Raw genomic sequence first — 10,579 nt, forward strand, 5'->3', positions numbered from 1 at the left:
CTTGAGTAGAGAACCATCATAGTAGCAGGTCAATTCAAGAAGATATAAATATTATAGCTATGATGGTGAGGTGAATCAAGTTTTGGGACCATTTTGGCTCAAGGAAATCAGCCTATATGCACCTATAAATGATACAGTTGGATAGTGCTTAGAACTATATTTCCAATGGTATATTGAAGTCTAAGAAATGTTTTTTGGAGTGAAATATATGGTTGGTCAAGTTATTCTGATAAAAAGAGTCAAAGTTCAAAGTTCTAGGTTTGAAGGTTCCCAATAGAACCTGTCTTTCCCAAGAAATTTCTTTGTTAAGGAATATTTGGACTTAGGAATATTTTTGAGTAAGGTCAGGCCCTAAAATGAATTTAAGAAGTGAAAATCTTCCCGACCCCCGACCCCTGACCAACATATAGCTAGGCCTTTAGACTAGTCGAAGGTCATTTGTTTAGGCAGTTAAGACATAAATACAAAGGACTGACCCTCGACCCTCGGCCTGCATGGGACCAACTGTAGGTGGCCTCCTTGGTGGCAGATGAAATCATCTCAAATTTACACGGTAGCACTGGAAGAGGATGCATGGCATGTGTTTTCAACATCTTTTGGTGGCCAATGCAACAAAATTCGAGTGACATGTGTCACCGCTCAAGAGGATGCATATGGCCCAAATGACATCAACATGACATAACATGATGATGTGACAATGATTTTGATGTTTGCACCAAAGGGTTTGTTTGGTAAACTTTTCCCGTGTATTTGGTTTTTAGTGAAAATAAAAAGAAAATGACCCTAAGTCAATCCTTTGGGCTAGTCGAGTCTCTAGGACTAGATGAGGAAAATGTAGGCACATTGCAAGAAGGTTGAACTACAACATCCAAGCTCCAATCTCCTAACCAACATCGTTAGGCATGCCCATTGGTTGCTTTGAGATGTTTTTATGTGTTATGAGAACTTGGGACTTCTGGTTATTACAATATAAAAGTGATATGGGGAGTTCAAAAGGGTTGTTAAGATATATGGTGAAAAGAACCATGGGTGCATATAGAAGGTATTAAATGTTGAGGGACTAACCTAAATATCAATGAGAATTTAGACACGGTTGGATCAAAAGTAAAGTTTGGCACAAATTTCCGTACTTAGAGAAGATCACCATATTGGTAGCTTGCCAAAGATAGAGTGGAAGTGCACTAGATGTGTTGCTAGAATTAATTGTGATTATAGAAAACAAAGAAACAAGGAAGCAAGGACGATGGTAGTTAGAGCTGATTAATGGAGCCTAACTCAAATATAATTAGCCATAACTGAGTGTTCTTGATTCCACAAAGAAACAAACAAGAAAAGATCCTGGGGATTGATGAAGATATGACCACATCTTAGTGAGTTGTGCTCAAGTGCATTTTGACCTATAAAGAGCCTTACTTAATAAGCATGGAAAGACACAATAATGTTCAAAGGATTAAACAAAGCTAATTTAATTGTGGTACTCCTTGAGTGTGCAGGTGGAATGAGATTTAATTCTTATCATGACAAAATAGACTGAATCTCATTCTATTATTTAATATAGCTATAGTGATTGAGAAACAATGTAGAATGAGATGCTAACCCATACTGTTGTACACTAGGGAAGTGTAATGCGTAAAAGTTGCAAAATTGATCTCTTTGTAATAGTTGAACAAAACTAATGATTGCAATTATGAAAAGAGGGGAATGCCACAATGTAGTGTAGAGTGGAGACCTCTGTGTAAGATTGTGCTATTGAGAAAGGTCAGGGATTCCTACGCTGAAGATGATAGAGAGTTGTTGACTATGTGTATAACATGATGACCAAGGAAAAAAAGTTGTGTATTTTCCTGAGTGTGTATCAGGTGTATAGGGATAAGAATAGAGTAAAATATGTTTATATACTAATGTGGAGAAAAGAGGGCCAAGGATTGGATATTGCATCAAGCTGAAATAAGGTAGAGTGGCTTCCATTTATAGTAAGTTTCAATCTTCTCATCGCATCTAGGTTGTTTCCTACAAAACAGGAGGTTGGGACTTCCATTCGAGTAGATGTCCGAAGAAATCTTGGAGGTTGGGGCCTCCTCGAATTTTTTGTTTGCAACAAATCCATGAATTTGTAAGTTTGTTCTTACAAAAAATCCAACAATTTGGTGCTTCGGTTGGTGCTTAGGGTAAGCTTATCAGGTGTCTCTAAAGAAGGGATATACGACTTCCTACTAGTATGGGATAGCAAAGACATTCTACGGGAGTTGGTGCTTCCTATGAATGGGTTCTCATAAATATTGATGTAAACATAGTAAGAGATCATATTTTCCATCATAATATAAACAAATATTTGCAAGTTTTTCTCTTGTACGGGTTTCCACGTTAAACCTTAGTGTTTCACCTATATTCTTCTCATCGTGTATGAATGTTTATGTGATGATTTTATTTATTAAACAAGTTATGATGGTGGTTTCTCAAGTAATGATTTACAATATTGAATGATAAGAATAAATTGGCATAAAAGTTAAAATGATCCTTAATACTAATTCAAGAACTCCCCTCTTAGTATTAACATCATTTGCAACAATTTGTATTAGAGCTAGGTTCTTTCAAAAATATCTTAACCGTTTGAAGATAGATTAAAATGAAACATGGAAAATCAATTTTAGCTTAAACCAGAAGGAGTCTTGTTTTCTAATGGGTTATATTATGTGGTTTGGAAGTTTATAATGGAATCCTATCTAATGGTTGTTGATTTATATTGATGGTGCTACATAGTGAATGGAGTGAAGAATGACAATGATTGAAAAGGAAGAAGGATTATCTTAAGGGTCCATCAGATTCAAACTCTAATAAAGTGTGCTATTGAAACTCTTCTAGAGAAAGGTGGGACACGCTCCACTGTATATATGGAAGTGATAGTAATTAGGTTCAAGAGAAGGACAAAGAAACTTTCTACTCAAGTATTTAGCCAGATCCTGTAATTTATATTGTTGGAGATAATAAACAGAGGAGAAAAAGCATGAAGGCATCCTACAGGAAAGATGCTCGAAGGACAAAATAACTTTCTCCCAATAATAAAGTTGTTGATCATCACTCCAATGACGATGAAGGAAATGAAAAATATGATAGGAAAAGAGGATTAGAAGGTATGAAATTGTTTTGTGATGAATGTAAAGAAATATGTAATTTTTCTCCTAGTTTTTCATCTAGTAGTAGTGATCAAGATAGGCCTACCTTAGTAGCAATAGAAGAAGAAGTTACCTCTCAAGAATAGGGAAGTATGTCTCATGGTGATAATGAAGAGATATCTCATTACTTCTCATCCATAGGCAAAAATGAGAGTATCCTTGGTAGTGATGAAGAAAAGGCTGAAAGTGAAATATATCTGGGTCTCGGATCTGTCCGTACATTTTCTAGAGAAGAAAAAGGTTCATATCAAATGATAGATTTCGGAAAGAAGATCATCTCTTCTCTAAAAGAGATCAAGGAGATTGTAGATGCAAACAAAAAATAAAAGGAGCAGTTGCAAGAATAAGAGCTTTAGAATGGTGGTATGAAAAAAACAAGCATTGAACTAAATTCTCAAAAAAGAGAGTTTAGTAGACATAATAAGATGTTTACCAATTAGCTAAATGAAAGGGAATCCTATTATGACAGACTACAAGTTGAAGTAGTCACATTGAGACATGATCTAGAAAAAATTCAAATAATCAATTGTCTCAATACCAAATTGTTATGAAGAGCACAAAAGCTTTGGATCACATTCTCAACAACAAAAGGTATCCTCCCATCAAAAATGGGCTTGGATTTATTAAATATGCAATCTCCAAGAGAGAATAAGAGAAATAATTATCTGTCGAGGCCCAAGAAATTAATGGGTCCAACAAAAACAAAGAAAAATATGTTGTTGGACAACACGAACAACTAGAAAAGAAATAACAAAGGATGATGGAGCAACAACAAGAGGAAAATAAGAAGCATATAATTTCTCTAGGTAGAAATTAAAACAACCATTGAGGACACATGTAGTACCAGTAAAGGTCCTTTCCTCCTAAAGGACAAATCAAATCTAGGTAGTAGCGGTTCTTTCATGGTTATTATTTTTCTTGAAACAATTATGGGCATAAAGCCATAGACTATAGATGAAAAGAAAGAAAGAAAAATTTGTTGAGTAGAAGCGACCCAAAAATGCGAAAGATACAAAGCAATGGGTATGATTACAATAAAACAAGGTATATTTGAAATTTTGTAAGAAATAAAAATTGATTTGTCCCTTTTTTAAGTGAGGTTTAATGTTACAATTATAGAAACTTTGGGCACAAGGTAGTAGATTGCAGATATAGGACGACAAAGCCCACTTTGAAAAATATGCATGGAAAAGAGGAAATGGGACCAGTGGATATGAGAACACAAATAATAGAAAAGGAATGTGATTTTGTCTTTAGTGCCTTGTGTGAAGATAACATGCTGAAAAGGGGAAAAAAAGAATTCGAAAGAAAATCAAGAATAATGATCGTCTTACCCCCATGGTGGACTCCTGTATAAGTATTGTTTGTATTAAGCATAAAAATCAATGAAGAAAGAGTAGAAAAACTCTTCACTACATAGGGAGAAAAATCATGGTAAGAAGATTTGGGTTAAAAAGAAAAGATGGAGAAGAAGTGCATTTCAAATCTATGCAACTAAGATGAGCACGAAGACAACATGAGAAAGAAATTAAAAGGTAATGCTCATGTCATATCTCAACAAATGAAGTTTTGGAAGAAAAAGGAGGATAATCCACTTAGAGGGAGTAAATCCTCTATTTTTGTTAATTAAAAGGAGAAAGTGGCTTCCAGTGAAGCCAATGAGTTCATATGAAAACATCATAAAGAAATGGATAGATAGGTGTATTTGAATGTTGGAGGTAGGACCTATTTACCTTGTTGATTTAAACGATCAACATTTTTATTTTAAATATATTAGTAGTGTGGTATGGAAGAAAGTGTAGTCAACGTGGGGTCACGAGGAATCCACAATATCATTTCATGTTACATTATTAAGATGGGTCATAGCAAAATTGTGGAATTACAAGAGGTCTAGAGTTTAAACAAGTCCACGGGATCAGTTTTTGAGAAGAATGAAGGATATCATAAACCACTGGCTCATGGGGAGATGCTTTGTTAGTAGTAGAAGGCAATGATCTTTACAGTGAGGAATAATGATTGTTCAATAAATGAAACATTTGCATGCCGGGTTGCCTAGCAATTGTGGGTTCATGAACACAATTGTTTCAAGCTTTACAGTTTCATGAACATAGTTGTTGCAAGATTTACAGGTTCCTTAATTCTCAATTGGTATCCCTATGTCAATTGGTAGCCTTGGGTCCAAGTGGAATATCCTTTTTTATAAATGGACATCTCTTTTTATAATATGTCATTAGAGTGTGTCTGGTGAACTTTTTGATTTCTGTAAATTTCTTGGGGTCATCAGTGTTGTTTAAGAATTAGTCCCTTTTCTAGAGTATCATGATCTCAATTGGAGAAGAGTTGATTCTTAGGTTGCACAAGGGAAATGAGAACAAACTTTTAATTAGTAGAAACTATGAACAACATGTAAAAACCACATCATTAATAGTTTGTACGTGCAACAAAAACAATACCATGTATAGTTCTGATGGATATATAGATGCATTGGCAATAGAGAAATCCAGAAACCATGAGGTGTTCAAAACTAGAGAAACAATCAAAGAAGAGATGGTATATTTTTAGGGGGAGCATATCATATATGTCAGGTTCCTAGATTAGTATTAACTATAAGGAGACCCAAATACATGTCTACTAATGCTTGTTTTTGTAAAATTATGATGTGGTAATGATTTTGAAGTTCATGCTAGAGGGTGAGTTTGGCAAAGCTTTCTTGTGTATTTGGTTTTCAAAAAAAATAAAAAGAAAATTACCCTAATTTGGGCCTTTGGGTTAGCCGGATCTCCATGAATAGTTAAGAAAAATCCAGTCGCATATCAAGAAAGCTGACATCCAACCTATGACCTTCGATATCCTAAAAAACATCATTATACATGATCATTAATTATTTTGTGAAGGTTTTATGCATAGTGAGACCGTGGCCCTTTGGGCTTGTTACAATAAAAAAGTGTTATGGGGAGTTCAAAATAGTCATTGGGCTATATGGTGAAAAGTTTTGTGTGCATATAAATGGTCTTAAGTGTTGAGTGCCTAATATATATCTCTATGGGTATTTAGAAATGAATGGGTCGAAAGAAAATTTTGGCACATATCGCCATACCTAGAGAGGGTCACCATATTTGGCAGTTCTCCAAAGGTAGTGTGGCAGTGCAATACCAAATGTGTTATTGGAATTAATGGCAATTTTAGAGAATAGAGAAAACAAGACAACAAAGACCACAATCATCATAGATGATTAATGGAGGCTATTTCAAATAGAATTATCCATACCTAAATGTTCCTCATGCCATAGAGAGACAAATAAGAAAATAGCACCAAGATTGATGGAGATTTCCCAATTGCTAAGTGAGCTATGATGGAGTAGATTGTGAACTCTGAAGAGCCTTAATTAAATAGCATGGAAAGTCACACTAATGTTCAAAGGATTAAAATAACAAAATTAAATTGTGTCACTCCTTGAGTATGCAGGTGGAATGAGATTTAATTCTTAGCATGATAAAAGACTCCAAAATTAATTCTTTGATTTAATAAATCTATAGTCATTGAGAAATGAGACAGAAAAGGATGGTAAACCATGTCGTAGTACACTCGAGAATTGTAATGCAGAAAAGCTGCAACATTGATTTATGTGTAACAATTAAACAAAATTGAGTATTGAAATTGTGCAAGGAGGTGAATTGGTGGCCAGGGTGCAGGCGATATAGAAAAACGACCTAATCCTGATATAATTTTCTCTAATTCTAGCTAAAACGCTTCTTCAATCCTAACTAGAGTATTAATCATCTACTTCTAGACTAACTATTCATAAATTTTCCTTTTTGGACACTATTACCACTATTTTCACCTTAATCACCCCAACCCTTGTTATCGGGAACAATTTACACCACAAAACCTCTTTTCCTCTATCGGAATTGTAATTCCATGGGAATTACGAAATACACTATCAACAAGGTTTTTGAATGGAATGAATGCAATTGTGCATAAATACACTATCGGCAGTATCAAACTGCCATAATGCAATTATACATGGAAATGCACTATCAGCGTAGTTTTATTGCCGTAATGCTATGCCACATGAAAATACACTATCGACGGGCTTTTCCCAAAGGGATTTGTTAACACGCAATTTCACTATCGGTGGTGTTTTACAAAAGGAAACCGTTGATACACAAATACACTATTGGTGGGGTCTTTACTCCATAAAATGGAATAACACTATCGGCAATCGCTATCAGGAATTCCCATGGAACACAACATAACACAACGGCCCTTTCCAATGTGATAACATGTGGAGTTATCAGCAATCGCAATCGTCGATTCCAATGTCTCCTTGCCAAACTCCCTTCACATAAATACTTGTGAATGTGATAAGCCATGGACCCAATAGGTTATTAAAGCCTCCCTTATATAGTTTCAGATCCGAAAGTCACACTTCGCACTTCGGTGCTTCAAAGGGCTAGTCCCTCCCTGCTGCAACATAGCGATATGATATTTCTTGTAGACCTGATAAGGGTATCGACCATACTTAATAGGATTTCAAGTCCGGAACTTGATTCCGACTAAGTTTTTCATGGTTTTCAAGTGTAAACCAGAGTTTCCGCCTACGGAACCCAACAATGCATATAAGGGAAACAGGGCATGCCAATATAAAGGAAAACTACTCCAAAGGCTTAAATCAAAGTATTAGTTGGAAAATAAGGCCAAATCACTATTATAAAGACTCAAAACAAAAATGATGCTTGAGGCCAAACATACGCATAAATACCAGTTTTAAACAGGAAACCAGGCGTTTAGATGCATAAAAAGGGTTTCAAAGATCACAATGTCTCCGGGATCGACCAATACACAGAGATGTCTTTTCCTTTCTTCAGCAATACGGCATAAACACATTCGGTCAAAATCCATTTGCAATAGCCTCAACATTACATATATATTGGTTCGTGTTAACAACCAGCTCCTAAAACAGAGGCTTAAATTTATTATAACTATTAGTTTTGCGAGATATCCTCCTCGAGAACCTCCACTATGCTTAACTAAAACTATCTATTCAATGAGTTATTCTCCTCGATAACCTCCATTATAGCTTAACTATTAACATTTATTACAACATGATTTAGTCCTAGATTTTATCTCTATGCTAAACTAGGAAAACATGGAAATTGATGGCTAAAGGATCCCACTCCTTTGCTTGTAGATTTTTTTGTATTTTTGGAATAAGTTTGAAGATTTTCCCTCCAAGTCTCATGCTCCTGCACTAGACTCTTGAGGACAAAATTCTTCATGGGCTCATATCCATGAGCTCTTCTACAAACTTGCCCAGCTTCTATAGCATGCTTTCTATTACCCAAGTAGCTTCAACAGTTGGTTGATCATTCCATTTGACCAAATACTAAAACTACTCCTGTCCTTTGGTTTTCTTGAACACTTTCTTGTCCAAAATCCTTTCTGGTTGTAACCCTTTTGTTGTAGGTAACTGTTTGACCCAGTCAATTTCAAGTGTCTCCTGGTCCTTTTTTGTATCATCTACAGTTTCACCTTCATACTTGTACAGGACAACAACAATGAAAATTGGAGATATTCCAACATCAGGGGGTAATTCAATTTCGTATGCATTTGCAAAAAACTTCCTTAATACACTGCATGGTCCAATTTTCTTGAACTTTAATTTGTTATACTTCCTCTTTGGAAATATTTCCTTTCTGGGTGTTGTAAAACCAAATCTCTAACTTCAAAGTTCACCTCTCTTCTTCTCATGTCTGCTTTGGTTTTGTACTTGATGTTTCTATCCTGCAGCTGTTGTTTCACTTGTTCATGTATTGCTTGCATTTCTGAAGCAAAATCTTCTCCCTCTGCACTTATCATCTCATCTTTTCCCAAATTTCTTAACTCAGATACTCCTCTTGGATGCATTCCATAAAATATATGGAATGGAATCTGTCCTGTACTCCTGTTAGGTGAGTCATTATATGCATATTCGTCTTGTTCCAACACTTGATCCCACTATTTTGGATTTTCTACAGTAAGACTTCTCAAAATATTTCCCAAACTTGTTCACTACTTTAGTCTGTTCATGATTCTATGGATGATAGGTAGAACTGAAACTTAGTTTCATTCCCAACTTCTTCCATAATGTCCTCCAGAAATGTCCAACAAATTTGGAATCTCTATCTGAGACAATACTCTAAGGCAACCCATGCAATATTACTATCTCCTTGAAAAAAAAAATAGCAATGTGAGTATCATCACTACTTTAAACATGGAATAAAATGTTACATTTTTGAAAATCTATCCACTACAACAAAAATTGAATCATTCCTTCTTTGAGTCTTTGGTAAGCCCAAAACAAAATCCATACTTACCATATCCCAAGGCCTGTTTAGAATTGGTAATGGAACATACAAACCTGTGTTTTGGCTTCTTCCTTTTGCATGGTGACAGATTTTACAAGTTTTCACATACTTTTCCACTAATGATCACATTTTAGGCTAAAAATAAAATCTATTCAATTTTTCGTATGTGTTCTCTATACCAAAATGTCCTGCAACTCCACCACTATGTTTCTCTTTGATTAAATTCTCCCTCATAGAACAGTTTGGTATGAACAGCTGATTTCTCTTAAACAACAGTCCATCTTGTAAGAAATAGTCCAACCATTTATTCCTACTCGTCAAAATAGGATTCTTGCAGGCCCCAAATTCCTCTTTAAAATCTGGATCTTTCTCATATAATTCTTTAAGAAAATCCAAACCCAACACTTGAATTTGACTCTCTTGTACTAATATATTTCTCCTACTTAAGGCATGTGCAACTTTGTTTTATTGACCATTTATATGTTTCAAGACAAAATGGAAACCTTGAAGATACTCTACCCATTTAGCATGTTTCTAGCTAAGTTTTGGCTACTGCATAATATACTATAGCACATGGTTATTTGAATAAAGTCTGAACTCCTTTGACATTAGATAATGTCTCCACTTCTTTAATGACTATACAACTGCATAGAACTCTTTATCATAAGAAGAATACTTCTTCTTTGAATCATTTAGCTTTTCACTAAAATAAGCTATAGGTCTCTCTTCCTGACCTAAAAAACCTCCAATAGCTTCTCCACTAGCATCACACTTCACTTGGAAAGGCTTACTAAAATCAGGTAGAACCAAAATAGGATTTTCAATGATTTTATTTTTCAACAGCTGAAAATTATTTTCTACTTCAGTAGTCCATCTAAATGGTTGTTTATCCTTCTTTATGGTATCAATCATATGGCATTGATCTTACTAAAATTCTTTATGAATTTCCTATAAAAACTAGCAAGACCATGAAAACTTCTTACCTCAAAAACACTTTTAGATGAAGGCCACTCCATGATTGCCTTGATCTTCTCTGGATCCATCCTTAGCCGTTCAATA

This window comes from Pinus tabuliformis, chromosome 4_2, assembly GCF_031772625.1.
Source record: "Pinus tabuliformis cultivar Carrire ecotype Pingquan chromosome 4_2, CPIR1, whole genome shotgun sequence".
Lineage (NCBI taxonomy): Eukaryota > Viridiplantae > Streptophyta > Pinopsida > Pinales > Pinaceae > Pinus > Pinus tabuliformis.